The sequence below is a fragment of the Anopheles funestus genome, assembly GCF_943734845.2.
Source record: "Anopheles funestus chromosome X unlocalized genomic scaffold, idAnoFuneDA-416_04 X_unloc_30, whole genome shotgun sequence".
In the NCBI taxonomy this organism is placed as follows: Eukaryota; Metazoa; Arthropoda; class Insecta; order Diptera; family Culicidae; genus Anopheles; species Anopheles funestus.
In genome coordinates this window covers 5,001-14,274 of record NW_026045155.1, presented here as the reverse complement: position 1 = coordinate 14,274, position 9,274 = coordinate 5,001, and the positions used below count along the sequence as shown (strand labels likewise).

General features: G+C 47.3%; 1 non-coding gene and 1 pseudogene across 1 annotated transcript; both read left to right on the top strand.

Annotated features, from left to right (window-relative positions):
* Nucleotides 1-8,345: 8,345 nt before the first annotated feature.
* Nucleotides 8,346-8,503, top strand: LOC125773331 (5.8S ribosomal RNA). Its single transcript, XR_007420045.1, has one exon. It is a non-coding gene; the product is annotated as a 5.8S ribosomal RNA (ribosomal RNA).
* Nucleotides 8,504-9,212: 709 nt separating this feature from the next.
* LOC125773346 (large subunit ribosomal RNA) overlaps nt 9,213-9,274 on the top strand; it is a 3,618-nt pseudogene continuing 3,556 nt past the window's right edge.

Below are 9,274 nucleotides of genomic sequence, written 5' to 3'. Positions count from 1 at the left end.
TCGAATACTAGACGTCGCAGGGGGGTGTCGTGGAACAATTTTTGGTAGCCCTTGAAATTATCTATCGAATGACATATACTTGATTTTTTGACCAAAAAGTTCCTAGACTAGTAAAAATCGCATCATTTTACTAGAGTCGGGTACCCTGTACGAAAAACCGCTATAGTTGCGGTTTTTGGCCAATAACTCGAATACTAGACGTCGGAGGGGGGTGCCGTAGAACAATTTTTTGTAGCCCTTGAAATTACCTTTCGAATGATATATAGTGGTTTTTTGGTCAAACAGTGACCCCGAGACTAGTAACCCTCCATACACAAAACCGCCTAAAAAGTTTTGGTTTTGCAAAATTTTGAAAAGTGCGTCAAAAAAATTTTTTCAAAAAGTACCAAATCGTGATCAGAACTCACTATAGACCATAAAAAGTGAAATCCGATGGTCATTTGCAACACTTGGTCAATCGAGAAAAATTTCACTTTTTTACTAGAGTCGGGTACCCTGAACGAAAAATCGCTCAAGTGATGGTTTTTGGCCAATAACTCGAATACTAGACGTCGGAGGGGGGTGCCGTAGAACAATTTTTTGTAGCCCTTGAAATTACCTTTCGAATGATATATAGTGGTTTTTTGGTCAAACAGTGACCCCGAGACTAGTAACCCTCCATACACAAAACCGCCTACGAAAACTTTGTTTTGAAAAATTTTGAAAAGTTCAAAAAAATTTTTTTTTCAAAAACTACTAAAACGTGATAAGAACTTACTATAGACCATGAAAAGTGATATCCGATGATAATTTGCAAAAGTTGGTAACTAGTAAAAAATTTCACTTTTTTACTAGAGTCGGTGCAACGAGAAAAAAAAAGTCCGTGATGGAGAAAAATGGCACGTTTTCCACGCCTGTACGCTTTCGTTTTCTATATAGGGGGTAGGTGAGCCAGAAGCATGAATTTGACTGAGTACGTATCTTTATGAATTGGGCCCTTCTAAATCGATTGAGACTACCCCCAGGACGATCGGACGACTGCTTCTGGCTCAAAATGTGGTTTTTAGATTTTGATCGTCAATTATGAGAGAAAAAATCGATTAGAAGTAAAGATACGAAATGCTTGGTCTAAGTTGGGAAACGACTTCGGATATTTGTTGGACGTTGTCGTAGAAGGTCCGAGGACCAAGGAAAAGTGATTTCCAAGTGGATTTATGCACTATTAGTCGATGGTAAGATGTGAAATTAGTAGAACTTACCATACAGTTTGCGAAGTTGAAGCAATCGGTTGGTGAATATGGTACTGTCTGTCCAATTTGGTGGTTCGGAATGAGTGAAACGATGTTGATGATGGATAGACGTTCCGATTGCCCCCGATCGGGGAACATATAGTGGTCTTTAAGGTCCAAGTACCTATGTTTTGGTAAGCAGAACTGAGAGTTAAAGGATGAAAGTCGGCCATTCCTAATATCATCCTATCGGTGGTTCGCGAGTTGTTTGAGGACCGGAGCAGCTCGCGATGAAACGGTCCTAGGGTATTGGTTATCCATCCAAGGAAGAGTAAATGCGATCCTAGATGTGTGTCGTTGGCCGTTCTACCGGTATCGCCTATCGATGAGATATCGACGGGCATGCCTTACTCGAAAGTTGAATTCTAGGATCGATGGTCAAACAGACCTATGAGCGATAAACCAAACTGAACACGTATTGATGTCGGCTTTTCCTATCATTTGATGCCGCAGGTTGTTTAGGGACCGGAGCAACTTGCGGCCGAGACGGTCCCCGGGGGTTTCTTTCTCCAAGGAGTGGAAACTATTAAGCAAGAGTTGTAGCAAGATACGATCCTCTGATGTGTCGTTGGCCGTTCATGCGGTATCGCCTGTCGATGAGATATCGATGGGCATGCCTTACTCTACCGACCTTCTAATTGAGAGTATTAATCAGGGATCGATGGTCAAACAGACCTATGAGCGATAAACCAAACTGAACACGTATTGATGTCGGCATTTCCTATCATTTGTCGCAGGTTGTTTAGGGACCGGAGCAGCTTGCGACCGAGACGGTCCCCGGGGGTTTCTTTCTCCAAGGAGAAGAAACGATTAAGCAAAAGTTGTAGCAAGATACGATCCTCTGATGTGTCGTTGGCCGTTCAAGCGGTATCGCCTGTCGATGAGATATCGATGGGCATGCCTTACTCTCCCGACTGGATTACTGAGAGTTTAATCAGGGATCGATGGTCAAACAGACCAATGAGCGATAAACCAAACTGAACACATATTGATGTCGGCATTTCCTATCATTTGTCGCAGGTTGTTTAGGGACCGGAGCAGCTTGCGACCGAGACGGTCCCCGGGGGTTTCTTTCTCTAAGGAGTGGAAACGATTAAGCAAAAGTCGTAGCAATAATCGATCACCTGATGTGTCGTTGGCCGTTCTTGCGGTATCGCCTGTCGATGAGATATCGATGGGCATGCCTTACTCTCCTGACTGTTTAATTGAGAGTTATAATCAGGGATCGATGGTCAAAAAGACCTATGAGCGATAAACCAAACTGAACACGTATTGATGTCGGCATTTCCTATCATTTGTCGCAGGTTGTTTGGGGACCGGAGCAGCTTGCGACCGAGACGGTCCCTTCCCGAAAGATGGTGAACCGAGTCGTCTGGCGTAAAAACCGGACGACTCGAAAGGGCTTGACCCTTTCAAGTGAGCGATAATCACATTCTACGCTCAGTTCGACAGCTACAAGGCAATCACTCGCTAAGTTCAGAGCTAATACATGCAACACGCCGGCATTGTTTCCACCGACGCATGGATTCAAGACTGGTGCACTTATTAGTTAAACCGTTCGCCTCCGGGTGTTTCGAGTTCAAGTCTGGATGAGGATTGATCTTGCTGGTAATAGCTTGAGCCCCTGAATAAGGGGTCGAAGCGTACATCTTGAGACCATGTACAACATATTACCAAATCGGCACCATGGGTTCGGGTGCAAGTGATGTAACCGTGAAAGATGTTGAGCAGCCCAACATCGGTTTACACACGCATAATAGGAAGGCAGCGCTGTCGACTGGTCAGTCGTGTAAGAAGTGTGCATTATCGATCACAAATATATTGGTGATCTGTAGGTTGCGCATACACCATGCCCGGTGTAAAGTGCCGTGGTCCCCCCCGGGGGGCTGCATCAAACCGTTCGCCACGCGAACTACCCAATGGAACGAACTCGATGCATTTAATAAGAAGAAGAGATGATAATGAAACACGGTCGATTTAAGAGTTGAAAACGTTGAAATACCTATAAGCAAGTCTTAAGTTGGTGGTGACCGTTACGCCCCAACAAATTGGTGCCTTACCCTACACCAAAGAGCCATTCAACATGGTTCAAGTGAGCGATAATCACGCTCTACGCTCAGTATGACAGCTGCAAGGCAATCACTCGCTAAGTTCAGAGCTAATACATGCAACACGCCGGCATTGTTTCCACCGACGCATGGATTCAAGACTGGTGCACTTATTAGTTAAACCGTTCGCCTCCGGGTGTTTCGAGTTCAAGTCTGGATGAGGATTGTTCTTGCTGGTAATAGCTTGAGCCCCTGAATAAGGGGCCGAAGCGTACATCTTGAGAGTAAATGTACAACATATTACCAAATCGGCACCGTGGGTTCTGGTGCAAGTGATGTAACCATGAAAGATGTTGAGCAGCCCAACATCGGTTTACACACGCATAAGGGGTTTATTGTTATCTGTAGGTTGCGCATACACCATACCCGGTGTAAAGTGCCGTGGTCCCCCAGGGGGCTGCATCAAAACGTTCGCCATGCGAACTACCCAATGGAACGAACTCGATGTATTGAAAGAGATGAACAATTAATAGCGAGAATAGGGGCCCGGAAGCAATTCCGCGGCCCTACGGTCGATTCAAGAGTTGAAACGTTGTACAATCGTGGATAGCACCTAGTGCTAATATGGTGAGAGATAATGTGTGAGGAAATTTAGTTTCCTAAAGTTTAGTTAGTGGTTTCCGTTGTGCCCTAACAAACTTAAAGTTGGTGGTGACCGTTACACCCCAACAAATTGGTGCCTTACCCAACACCAAAGAGCCATTCCATATGGTTCTAGAGAGAGAGAGTTGTGTGGAAATTTATTTCCCACTAAGCGAGTGTGTGTCTGTAGTGGAACGAATTCTGGTTGATCCTACCAGTAATATACGCTTGTCTCAAAGGTTAAGCCATGCATGTCTAAGTACAAACATAAATGAATGTGAAACCGCATAAGGCTCAGTATAACAGCTATAATTCACAAGATCATCCTACCACTAGTTACTTGGATAACTGTGGAAAATCCAGAGCTAATACATGCAACATGCCGGGACTGTTGCCCTCGCGGGTAGCTGAACTGGTGCACTTATTAGTTAAACCAATCGCCTCCGGGCGGCTTGAGTTGAAGTCTGGATAAGGACGCAGATCGTATGGTCGCTTGTCGACTGACGACAGATCTTTCAAATGTCTGCCCTATCAACTATTGATGGTAGTGTAGAGGACTACCATGGTTGCGACGGGTAACGGGGAATCAGGGTTCGATTCCGGAGAGGGAGCCTGAGAAATGGCTACCACATCCAAGGAAGGCAGCAGGCGCGTAAATTACCCAATCCCAGTACGGGGAGGTAGTGACGAGAAATAACAATATGGACCTCTCTAACGATGGTCCATAATTGGAATGAGTTGAGTATAAATCCTTCAACAAGGATCAAGTGGAGGGCAAGTCTGGTGCCAGCAGCCGCGGTAATTCCAGCTCCACTAGCGTATATTAAAGTTGTTGCGGTTAAAACGTTCGAAGTTGATTGCCCGTCCAGACACGTGACCGCCACGGGCGCCCGGTTACACGCCGGGGCCGTTCGTGCGCGCGCTCACGGCTGCGACTCACAATGGTGTACTTGGGCGTTACTCTGTGAACGAGTACCGTGCTACCGGTTAACTCCGGCACGGGCTCCTCATGGTGCTCAAGATACTCACATTTACCTTGAACAAATTAGAGTGCTCAAAGCAGGCTAAGACAAAGCGTCCGGCCCCCCCGTGGGGTTGGCGTTGGCCGAGAATAATCTTGCATGGAATAATGGAATATGACCTCGGTTTATACGATTTCGTTGGTTTGTCAGAAACCTAGAGGTAATGATTAACAGAAGTAGTTGGGGGCATTGGTATTACGGCGCGAGAGGTGAAATTCGTAGACCGTCGTAGGACCAACTGAAGCGAAAGCGTTTGCCATGGATGCTTTCTTTAATCAAGAACGAAAGTTAGAGGATCGAAGGCGATTAGATACCGCCCTAGTTCTAACCGTAAACGATGCCAATTAGCAATTGGGAGACGCTACCCCTATTCGGTGCTCTCAGTCGCTTCCGGGAAACCAAAATCGGGTTCCGGGGGAAGTATGGTTGCAAAGTTGAAACTTAAAGGAATTGACGGAAGGGCACCACAAGAAGTGGAGCTTGCGGCTTAATTTGACTCAACACGGGAAAATTTACCAGGTCCAAACTTATCGAGGTAAGACAGATTGATAGCTCTTTCTCAAATTTAAGGGTAGTGGTGCATGGCCGTTCTTAGTTCGTGGAATGATTTGTCTGGTTAATTCCGATAACGAACGTGACTCAAACATGCTAACTAGAACGCTGTCAGCAGTGCGCCTCCGGGCGCACCTGACGTTACAGCCGGGCGGCGCCTTCACGGGCGGTCGTCGGCTACGTTTGCCCTGCTTAGCGGGACAACTTGTGTTTAGCAAGCTGAGAATGAGCGATAACAGGTCCGTGATGCCCTTAGATGTTCTGGGCTGCACGCGTGCTACAATGTGGGTCGCAGCGTGTTCTCGCCAATAGGCGCCCCCATTCCGAGAGGAACGGGAAATCACTAAAATGCCCATCTAGTCGGGATTGGGGACTGCAACGGTCCCCATGAACCTGGAATTTCTAGTAAGCACTAGTCATTAGCTAGTGCTGATTACGTCCCTGCCCTTTGTACACACCGCCCGTCGCTACTACCGATGGATTATTTAGTGAGGTTTCTGGAGGCTTACCTTCCGCGGTTCCTTCGTGAGCTGCAGCTGGCATGGCTGAAGTTGACCGAACTTGATGATTTAGAGGAAGTAAAAGTCGTAACAAGGTTTCCGTAGGTGAACCTGCGGAAGGATCATTACTGATGATCGTCCGCGAGTGACCAACCATGGGCTGCCTTCGGTGTAGCTCGGTCGCTCGCTTGCTATGTGTCAGAATTTGTTGAAAGCCAACTCGTTCGTTGTACACTTTGATGGGTGACCATCACTGTGTCCCCGTGCCGAGCTAGATCTCCCCTAGCCGTAAGGCACTTGAACGCCCCTTCGACGACGAGTTGCATGTGTGTGGTATGTGTCAGAATCTGGTGAAGCTTTCTGCATGTGATGTGCCTTGTGTGGATCCGTGGCCATTGCATTGTGTCTGGTGCTTAGATACCCAGACACTTAGAACGCTTGCGCGGAAAGCAAACTCGATCGTTGTACACTTTGATGGGTGACCATCACTGTGTCTCCGTGCCGTGCTAGATCCCCCCTAGCCGTAAGGCACTTTGAACGCCCCTTCGACGACGAGTTACAAGAGTGTGGTATGTGTCAGAATCTGGTGAAGCTTTCTGCATGTGATGTGCCTTGTGTGGATCCGTGGCCATTGCATTGTGTCTGGTGTGTAGGTACCCAGACACTTAGAACGCTTGCGCGGAAAGCAAACTCGATCGTTGTACACTTTGATGGGCAACCATCACTGTGTCTCCGTGCCGTGCTAGATCTCCCCTAGCCGTAAGGCACTTTGAACGCCCCTTCGACGACGAGTTACAAGAGTGTGGTATGTGTCATAATCTGGTGAAGCTTTCTGCATGTGATGTGCCTTGTGTGGATCCGTGGCCATTGCATTGTGTCTGGTGTGTAGGTACCCAGACACTTAAGCAAACTCGATCGTTGTACACTGTGATGGGCGAGCATCACTGTGTCTCCGTGCCGTGTAAGAGCTCCCCTGGCCATCAGGCACTTGAAAGGTCCTTCGACGACGAGTTACAATAGTGGTGTGTTAGATACGTCAGGTGATGGTATCTACTGTTGTGCAATACGTATCCGGCCACGGCACGGAACGAACGGGAACTGTGGTGCAGACATACAAAGAGTTAAGCCTATTAGTCATTAACTCTAAGGACGGGGCCATGGGGCGGTACGCAAAGGATACGGATGAGCGAGTATGCAGGCCCAATACTCAATAGCTCGATCCGATCCAAGCACATGAGTTGACTGCGGCGCCAGGTTAACCAATGTGCTAGATTCTATTTGGCCAGTAGAATCTTGTGTCTTATGCGATTTGATACCAAGACACCAGAACGAAAGTTAGTTGAAGAGTTATTAAACTCTTATGAAGTATGGTTGTGCAATCACAACTTATGACTTTAACCTATAAAGTGGATATGGACTTGCAATTATAACATGGAATCTCTACACACCCCATGAGCTCGATCCAATCCACGCACACGAGTTGCCTGAGTAGCGACAGGTATACCGATGTGCAATACGTATCCGGCCACGGCACGGAACGAACGGGAACTGTGGTGCAGACATACAAAGAGTTAAGCCTACTAGTCATTAACTCTAAGGACGGGGCCATGGGGCGGTACGCAAAGGATACGGATGAGCGAGTATGCAGGCCCAATACTCAATAGCTCGATCCGATCCAAGCACATGAGTTGACTGCGGCGCCAGGTTAACCAATGTGCTAGATTCTATTTGGCCAGTAGAATCTTGTGTCTTACGCGATTTGATACCAAGACACCAGAACGAAAGTTAGTTGAAGAGTGATTAAACTCTTATGAAGAATGGTTGTGCAATCACAACTTATGACTTTAACCTATAAAGTGGATATGGACTATCAATTATAACATGGGGCACACACCATGTTCTCGATCCAATCCACGCACACGAGTTGCCTGAGTAGCGACAGGTATACCGATGTGCAATACGTATCCGGCCATAGGCACGGAACGAACAGGAACTGTGGTGCAGACATACAAGGGCCATGGGGCGGTACGCAAAGGATACGGATGAGCGAGTATGCAGGCCCAATACTCAATAGCTCGATCCGATCCAAGCACATGAGTTGACTGCGGCGCCAGGTTAACCGATGTGCTAAGAGAGTTGTTCCTGGGCCTTCAAAGTGACTTCAAAACTATCTTAGCGAATGGTGGCCATGGGCGTAGACATGAGCCACAAGTCACAAGGCCTGGGACTATTGGGTAATAAAGACAACTTAGTCAGAAAGTTAGTCTTTGGACGTACCACCGGGATTGTGTTACATTGGGAACCTTACTATAAAACCCTAGGCAGGGGATCACTCGGCTCATGGATCGATGAAGACCGCAGCTAAATGCGCGTCACAATGTGAACTGCAGGACACATGAACACCGATAAGTTGAACGCATATTGCGCGTCGGACGATTAAACCCGGCCGATGCACACATTCTTGAGTGCCTATCAATTCCTTGATATACAACAAACCAAACTTCAGGGTGGAGCGTGCCACAATAGAACACTATGGCGAGCAGCCCGTCTAGTGTCGTGGGGGAAACACGCTTCCACACTGTGCATAATGGCGTGCTCGGGACCTTTGTTGGGACCGCAGGGCGCTGAAAGTAAAGGGGTGAACCGCATAAATCGCACGCACGTAAACGCGCACACACACAAATAGAGTGAGACGTATCGTAGGATACCGCTAAGAGTACGTTGTGAAACATGGGGAAATTCAATCGAAAACCTCTTTGATGTCCAAGAATTCGTTGACCGTATCCGTCGTAATACTGGATCAACGTGCTTGGGGGAAAACGTCAAAGGGTTTTATAATAGTGGTGCATGATTAACCCATCGATGCCCGAGGGGAACATGTTGTCCAATACAATAGTGGTGCAGTTGGCTCGACATGCTCGGGGGGAGACATCGTGGGTCCAAGTCGACCAAGTCGACCGAGAGTTGTTGTTGAGAGATCGAATCAAAACGATGCCGAGCGGAACTCGTTGTCCTTATTGGAGTGATATTCGGACAACGTGCTCGGGGGGGCCATCGTTGATTCAAAAATGACCGTAAATTGCCCAATCCGTGTGTGTGTGTGTGTGAAGTGTTGTTGCGTATATATCGGTTCGCTATGCCCCGGGTTCGAAACGAATGGAATGTGACTGATTTTGTTGTAGGCCTCAAGTGATGTGAGACAACCCCCAGAATTTAAGCATATTAATAAGGGGAGGAGAAGA